Consider the following 9273-nt stretch of genomic DNA (forward strand, 5'->3'; position numbering starts at 1 on the left):
AGAAACCGGAAGTGACGTCAGAGTTGTATTGCCTATCAATCTTCCAATCTGCAGAGAGAGGAGGAGAGAAGGCATTAGTCGACTGCACCCTCTGGCTTTCAGGAGGAATAGTAAAATTATCCAAGCACTTAAACTGTCTCCTATTCTCATGCATGTGACTATGTAAGTATATAAATATATACTTCCTACTAGCCATGATAATAAATAAATGTTTGTTATCTCTTGCTCTACAGTATATGTACAGTACCTTTAGTGCCTTTCCTCAGTATTTGCGTGTATGTGATCACTTCTTCACCATCACTTCATCTCTTGAGCAAGTTCTCATAAAGCCTGCTTCTCAAACTCTGTCATTATTTGTGAGACACCTTATTCGCTTTCTGTTTGATTTTATACTTGACATCTTTGAAGGAGATTCTCTCTGTGTGGCTCAAATGCCTTTGCTAATCTTTGTGCATCTAACACTTGCACCTCCTCTTTCACCACATCACTAAACTCAAACTGATCAATCACATCAAGCTAAACCGACCAATAAGAATGTTCAGAGAGACTGGACACACAGGCTTTAGAGTTTTATATAGTAGACTAGGGGCTTACCTCCTGCTCGCTCCGCCAACCCCCTTTCTGCGCTACATGCCAGCCACTTCACATCTCTGCCGCTTGCATTGTAAAGAGGGGCTGAACGCACCCAAGGGGACGCTGTCGCTCCTCAAACCCCTCTTAAGCGGTGATACAACAGTTTTTTTACCTTCTCTTTGCTCGATCTGCTGCCGCAACAGCCACTGTGTGGCACTTCGAACATTTAAAAGCCTGTATAGCAACTGTCTTTTATTTCCAGCCCTGGGTGTGGTTAAATCTCTTTTCACAAACTCTTGTCTCACGGCACATGAGTTCTTGAAATTTTCTAGTATTTAATTTAAAACGGAATAAGAATCTGAAAATCTAACAACATCACATTAAAGTTCAATAAATTCTGAAAAGAATGATACCAAACATTATATATATATATATATATATATATATATATATATATATATATATATATATATATATATATATATATATGTACAGTGGGATGCAAAATTTTGGGCAACCTTGTTAATAGTCATTATTTTCCTGTATAAATCGTTGGTTGTTACGATAAAAAATGTCAGTTAAATATATCATATAGGAGACACACAGTGATATTTGAGAAGTGAAATGAAGTTTATTGGATTTACAGAAAGTGTGCAATAATTGTTCAAACAAAATCAGGCAGGGGCATAAATTTGGGCACCACAAAAAAGAAATGAAATCAATATTTAGTAGATCCGCCTTTTGCAGAAATTACAGCCTCTAAACGCTTCCTGCAGGTTCCAATGAGAGTCTGGATTGTGGTTGAAGGTACTTTGGACCATTCCTCTTTACAAAACATCTCTAGTTCATTTAACTCTTTAACTCACACCTCAGATTTTCAATTATATTCAGGTCTGGGGACTGAGATGGCCATTCCAGAACGTTGTACTTGTTCCTCTGCATGAATGCCTTAGTGGATTTTGAGCAGTGTTTCGGGTCGTTGTCTTGTTGAAAGATCCAGCCCCGGCGCAGCTTCAGCTTTGTCACTGATTCCTGATCATTGGTCTCCAGAATCTGCTGATACTGAGTGGAATCCATGCGTCCCTCAACTTTGACAAGATTCCCAGTCCCTGCACTGGCCACACAGCCCCACAGCATGATGGAACCACCACCATATTTTACTGTAGGTAGCAGGTGTTTTTCTTGGAATGCTGTGTTCTTTTTCCTCCATGCATAACGCCCCTTGTTATGCCCAAATAACTCAATTTTAGTTTCATCAGTCCACAGCACCTTATTCCAAAATGAAGCTGGTTTGTCCAAATGTGCTTGAGCATACCTCAAGCGGCTCTGTTTGTGCTGTGGGCGGAGAAAAGGCTTCCTCTGCATCACTCTCGCATACAGCATCTCCTTGTGTAAAGTGCGGCCAATGGTTGAACGATGCACAGTGACTCCATCTGCTGCAAGATGATTTTGTAGGTCTTTCTGGTCTGTGGGTTGACTCTGACTGTTCTCACCATTCGTCGCTTCTGTCTATCCAAATCTTTCTTGGTCTGCCAACTCGAGCCTTAACTTGAACTGAGCCTGTGGTCTTCCATTTCCTCAATATGTTCCTAACTGTGGAAACAGACAGCTTAAATCTCTGGGACAGCTTTCTGTATCCTTCCCTAAACCATGATGGTGAACAATCTTTGTCTTCAGGTCATTTGAGAGTTGTTTTGTGACCCCCATGTTGCTACTCTTCAGAGAAAATTAAAGGAGGAGGGAAACTTACAATTGACCCCTTAAATACTCTTTCTCATTATAGGATTCACCTGTGTATGTAGGTCAGGGGTCACTGAGCTTACCAAGCCAATTTCAGTTCCAATAATTAGTTCTAAAAGTTTTGGAATCAATAAAGTGACAACGGTGGCCAAATTTATGCACCTGCCTGATTTTGTTTGAACAATTATTGCACACTTTCTGTAAATCCAATAAACTTCATTTCACTTCTCAAATATCACTGTGTGTGTCTCCTATATGATATATTTAACTGACATTTTTATCGTAACAACCAACGATTTATACAGGAAAATAATGACTATTAACAAGGTTGCCCAAACTTTTGCATCCCACTGTATATAGGTTTAAAAATAAGCCCAATTTAAAACATGACAAAAAGTGACATAAAAAGTCATATAAAATCGTAGCACAAAATCGTTGCACTTTTAGGCTTGGGATTTTATATTATATATATATATATATTGTGGAATGCGGCTGGAGGTGGTACCAGACCACGAGGGGTAACCACCCTGGTTGCTTTGGGGACCACGGGTAGAGAGCTTTGAAGCTCAGCCCTGTAGGGGCCTGTGGTCATAACCAGGGGCGCCCCCATTCCTACAGAGCCCTGGACCTCAGCATTTCCGCCAAACCCAAAAGTGCCTGGGGAAGAGGATGGGGACATCCGAGTGCTTCCGGATACGCTTGCACTTCCGCCACTCTGGGAGTGCCGGTGGAAGATTGCCAGGTAGCACCTGGAGCACATCCGGGTGATTTTAAAGGGGCCGCCTCCCTTCATTCAAGGCCGGAGTCGGGTGAGGAGAAGGACAGAGCTTGGTGGAGAGTAGTGGAGGCGGCCTGAAGGAGTGAGTCATTTGAGTGTGAGGCCTGGACTTTGGGGAGTCTTGGGGTTTTCTGTGCACTTATACTTGTAAATAATAGGACTGTAAATAAACGTGTGGTGGTGCTTAAACATGTCTACCTGTCTGTGTCTGGGGCTTGTTCCACTATATATATATATAAATATATATATATAAATATATATATGTTGTCACAAAGCTGAGACATACTCAAGAAGGTTTGGGGCAGCCACCCGTATATTCTGGTATGTTGGCTGCAAAGTCGTTTTTACCACAATAAACAGCACTGATGTGCATACAAATGAGTCCAAAACAAGACTGAGGGAAAGGGGAAAAGGGCAGGCTTTAAAGGGGAAGACAGGAAGTGAGGTCATGGGAATCGGGCACGTGTTCGTTACTCATTGGATCAGGCCCGGACGTGACATCAGGGGGCCGGCGCCGGTAGTTCTGTCTCCATTGGTTCGGTCCCGAAGTGATGTCACGAGAGCCAGGTGGAGTCTCCCAGGGATGGTCTACAGGGAAGTGAGAAAAGAGTCAGTGCACTCTGCCACAGCCTGGCCTGTCTCAGAACTGCCGTCCCTCAAGCCCTTTAGCTGCCTCCCATGCGCACGTGTGTGACAACGTATATATATATATATATATATATATATATATATATATATATATATATATATATATATATATGCGTATATACGAGTATATACAGACTACTATAAATGTGTTGCATGCTATGTAAACTTGTTTTTGTAATTCTGTGTCTTTATATTGTCAACTTTTCTCAGTAGACATGCAAGGGAAAATATCACTGTACTATGTATGTATGCTATGCACTTGACAGCAGAGTTGATTTAAACCAGTAATGTTTCTTTGCTAATTTTGAGCCTAATAGCAATTTATTAACAGTAATACAGTACATACAGCCAACAAATAATTAATAGGCAAAAGCATTCATATTCAAATGCATTTTATGAATCACAAAATTGTAACAAATATCTGCATGCTTATTATTATCTGTTAAAGGATGAAGTGAATGAAACTTTATCACACAAAATGGAATTATCCATGAAGCTGGCATTGGGACAATTTCCAAAGGAAGTGCATTTTCAAGGTAATAAAAAAGACATGTACTAAAATACACAACTAGTTATTTTACAACCAGCTCTAATCTATATTTTTCTAGGACTGCATGAGTTATTTGTTCTATATTAGATATTTCAATTCACCATAGAAAGTGAATATCCAAAAAATAACTAATTATAATTTGAAAAATATTCTGATAGTTGCAAGTTGTGTTTAACAGGAGCTCATGTTTCATACAAATAACGATTCATTCATTTTCAAAACCTGCTTCTCCACCTCACATTTGTGTGGGCACAACCTACCCTGACATTATTGAATCCAAAGCAGGAACCAGTCCTTAGTGGGGTGCTGATGCATAGCAGGACAAACCAATATTCAGAGTAACAATAGTCTGTAATAGTGGACAAGAGCTTAATCTTCAGAGAGTATGATATTTTTAAGGAAATGTATTTATAAATTTCTTTATTTATTAATATACTTTTACTTTTACTTAGATTCCATGGATGAGCTGGAGAAGATGAAGAGAATCTGTGATAATTTAAATCTTTATATTTTTGACTAAACCTAAAGCTTGGGCAAATTGTATTCCCACGTCAGTTTCCAATACAGTACTTCTTACTTTAACTAATTAAATTTATATTTGAATGCTAACCTCTTCTGATTTACTAACATTCAACAGAAATAGTTAATCAAAGTTGCATGAGTAATTTTACAGTCTTTTTATAACTGAATCAGGTATCTAGTATCATCAAGACTATAAGGTTTTATTATGCAAGTTAAATCCAAAGGTTCTTTTTAATTATCGTATATCTTCCACTGCTTTTGTTTGCCTCCATTGCCAATTGTTTCTTTGTATTCTTTTAAACTACCTACTAGAACAAAAGCTACTTATTATTATGGGAAAAAATTTTATACTTGTTAAAATAAAATGTTCAATAATTAAAATGAATTCTGTCATTGTGATAACTTTCATCAACTAAGGAGGATGCATTTATTACGTTTTTCTAATTTCTTCACTGGTGTGTTAACTGCTGTCAGTGAAATTCAGTAAATATTTTAGAATATAGTGTATAGTGAGCCCAATTACATTTCCTTCTGTCTCTAATTTGTTGTATAGTAAAAACATTTAGCTCATATTTTTATGAAATGCATTACTCACTTACAGACAAGTTTGTTTTGACTCAGTGGGCAATTAAATGATGTCTATGAAGAAGAGAATGCTTATTTTCAGTTTCAATTCCAACGTTTGTGCATGCTTTCATGTTTAATTCATGCTGGCATACAGATGAGGATTAAGCAGAATGGGTTTTGTATAACAGCGAGACACACTTCTTATTTAGAAAATTTTTTAGGAAATACTTATAATTTTAAAATGGCAAATCTGATGTTGCTGATGTGATGACTGCTAAAATGTGACCCAGAACCAATGTCTTTATCCAGTTTGCTTTAGAATGTAAACCATTTGAATACCAGCATGCGTGTAGATAGAGATAGATAGATAGATAGATAGATAGATAGATAGATAGATAGATAGATAGATAGATAGATAGATAGATAGATAGATAGATAGATAGATAGATAGATAGATAGATAGATAGATAGATAGATAGATAGATAGATAGATAGATAGATACTTTATTAATCCCAATGGGAAATTCATATAATCCAGCAGCATCATACTGATACAAAAACAAAAATAAATTAAAGAGTAATAAAAATGCATGTAAAACAGACAATAACTTTGAATAATGTTAGCATTTACTCCCGGGGTGGAATTGAAGAGTCGCATAGTGTGGGGAGGAATGGTCTCCTCAGTCTGTCAGTGGAGCAAGACAGTGACAAAAGTCTGTCACTGAAGCTACTCCTCTGCCTGGAGATGACACTGTTAAGTGGATGCAGTGGATTCTCCATGATTGACAGGAATTTACTTAATGCCTGTCACTCTCCTACAGATGTTAAACTGTCCAGTTTCATTCCTACAATAGAGCCTGCCTTCCTAACAAGTTTGTCCAGGAGTGAGATGTCTTTCATCTTTATGCTGCCACCCCAGCACACCACGCGTAGAAGAGGGCACTCGCCACAACCGTCTGGTAGAACACCTGCAGCATCTTATTGCAGATGTTGAAGGACGCCAACCTTCTAAGAAAGTATAGTCGGCTCTGACCTTTCTTACACAGAGCATCAGTAATGGCAGACCAGTCCAATCTGTCATCCAGCTGAACTCCCAGGTATTTATAGGTCTGTACCCTCTACACACAGTCTCCTCTGATGATCAAGGGGTCAATGAGGGGCCTGGGCCTCCTAAAATCCACCACCAGTTCCTTGGTTTTGCTGGTGTTCAGGTGTAAGTGGTTTGAGTCGCACCATTTAACAAAGTCTTTGATTAGCTTCCTGTACTCCTCCTCCTGCCCAGTCCTGATGCAGCCCACAATAGCAGTGTCATCAGTAAACCTTTGCTTGTGGCAGGACTCTGAGTTGTATTGGAAGTTGATGTATATAGGCTGAACAGGACCGGAGAAAGTACAGTCCCCTGCGGAGCTCCTGTGCTGCTGACCACAATGTCAGACCTGCAGTTCCCAAGACACACATGCTGAGGTCTGTCTGTAAGATAGTCCATGATCCATGACACCAGGTGTGAGCCTACTCCCATCTCAGTCAGCTTGTCTCTAAGGAGCAGAGGTTGGATGGTGTTGATAGCGCTATAGAAGTCCAAAAACATAATTCTTACAGCACCACTGCCTCTGTCCAGGTGGGAGAGGGATCGGTGTAGCATATAAATGATGTCATCCTCCGCTCCCACCTTCTCCTGGTATGCGAACTGCAGAGGGTTTAGGGCATGGCGGACCTGTGGCCTCAGGTGGTGAAGCAGCAGCCGCTGCATGGTCTTCATCACATGTGACGTCAGAGCAACAGGCCGTGTAATCTGAGTCTGCAATATAAGTGTTTTTGGTTTAATATAACATTCTCAAAACCACTTAATTCAATTCAGGGTCATGGGAGTATTTTTCTATTAATAAACAGTAAATTATCAAAGAAAAGATTTATGGAATTTTGCCACATAATTTAATAGTTATAGTGTGTAGTTGATCATGGAATAATAAATTTCACTGACTGATGAAACAATTGGTTGAAATTGTTGACCATATATGGCAAGGAAACTCTTCCAATTGTACTGTATCTATCTATACATACAGTACATACATAAATACATAGATACATACATTCAGTATATACATATATACACACACATACACATGCATATATTGTCATGCATGGGCATTGGAGGACTCCTCCAAGGGCCAGAGAAAGGTATGTAATAACCCGGCGAGACGAGAGGGTGTCTACCATTGACTTTGTCCTGTTGTTGTTCTTCCCACACAGCTCTAAGAACCCGCCCAGTAAAGGTATGATTTCCTGCAGTATCGTTAAAGTGTAATTTACATGGAAGTACTATATGGACCATTCTATATTGATTTTTGTAAATGTTAAAGTACATGTCCTCTGTAACCAACAATCAGCTACTTGCAAAACTCTTGATGGCATATGAAAGGAGAAAAATGTTTAATTTGGCTGATTGGTATTCTGTCCCCTGCTAGTATACTGGAAAAACGTAGTTGCCAAGTCTCAGGTTGATATTCTTTAAGGGTCTCTATTTGCCTCACCAACCCCCACAAACCTTTATCTTCACATGTTTGAATATGTTTTTCCCTTTCCACTAACCCCCAACCCCAAATGCCCCCAGCCCTCATACAAACCTCAACCCCCATTACCGCTCTCTTATAATATTTGCTTTTAACTTTGCTGAAAATAAGCAGAATTACAGAAGACATCTTCCATAACATTCCTTCCTCGATAGATCCCCAAGCTAACTTAAGGTTTGCCAAGGAGCAATGAAAATATCAGAAGAAGTTTTAACAGTTCAAGTGAGATTTCTGGAAATTTCAGAAGGAGTACTAGCAGTAGGCAGCGGGTATCTGGCGCGGCTGAAGAACATCTTGATAGGCAGTTGCTGGCGCTGTCTTTTCATATGCGTGAGGAGGCTTTTGTAGGGTATTGCCATCTTTGATCATATCCAAGAGTTTCACCTTCTCCTGGATAGTAAGCATCTTCCTCCGGCACTTAGTTTTATTGTCAGAAGGCTTAGAAAAAGCAGCACGTTTAGGGGCCATCGTGGGGCTAGATAAAAGTTCTCAGAAAGCGCATGCGTAGTGACGTAAGTGTGTATGAGAAAAAACGATAGAGTGAAGCCGCGAAAGTCGGCGTGATATAGTGAGGGATCACTGTATTGCTAATATGACATACAAAAATGTATAAAAGAAGTAAGTGAATCTTTAAAATATGACCATTATAAATAAATTCTACTGAAGATGACTTGAGGGTACACCTATAATTATCCACTGTTTAGTGATTATTTTGTTTGGCTTGGCTGTATAGCTTTACTTGAAGTCATGTGAAAACATGGTGTCTCCTGTGGTCAAGTGGTAAAGTTTCAATCTTGATCAGTCAGCTTCTCTTGTTGTAAACAGTACCCTTCTTTATATTTTACATTCACATTTACATTTATTTCCTTAGCAGATGCCTTTATCCTAAATGACTTGCAAAAGAGATCAACTTAATTGAGTAACATCAGTCGAGGGATTGTTTGGGAACAGGTTTTGCACAACAAGGTTACAAAATTGATTTCCACAAGTGAAGAGCCTAAAACAAAATATAAACAAGTTCCAATACTCAGATTTACAAACCTAGCAGCTATTACTTAGACAGAAATTTGGCAAACAAAAGTGTCTTCTTGAACACATTGAGGGGTCAGAGTTTTCGAACATAGGTGGGCAACTCCTTCTGCCTGTAAGGAGCTACACATGAAAAGAGCCTGGACTGAGATCTGATACCACTTACAGGTGGAATCACCAGATTCATCAGCAGATCTGAGTGGTCAAGAAGGAGCATGTGTATATATTGCAAAAATTAAAGGAACACTTTTTAATCAGAGTATAGTATCAAGTCAGTGAAACTTCTGGGATATTAA

General features: G+C 39.2%; 1 long non-coding RNA gene across 1 annotated transcript in view; it reads left to right on the top strand.

Annotated features, from left to right (window-relative positions):
* Positions 1-4206, top strand: part of LOC120520616 — a 30287-nt gene extending 26081 nt beyond the window's left edge. The window contains exon 3 of the long non-coding RNA XR_005631884.1: positions 4188-4206. This is a non-coding gene — a long non-coding RNA (uncharacterized LOC120520616). The remainder of the gene's footprint in view (positions 1-4187) is intronic.
* Positions 4207-9273: the final 5067 nt, after the last annotated feature.

The sequence above is a fragment of the Polypterus senegalus genome, unplaced genomic scaffold, assembly GCF_016835505.1.
Source record: "Polypterus senegalus isolate Bchr_013 unplaced genomic scaffold, ASM1683550v1 scaffold_5446, whole genome shotgun sequence".
NCBI lineage: Eukaryota > Metazoa > Chordata > Cladistia > Polypteriformes > Polypteridae > Polypterus > Polypterus senegalus.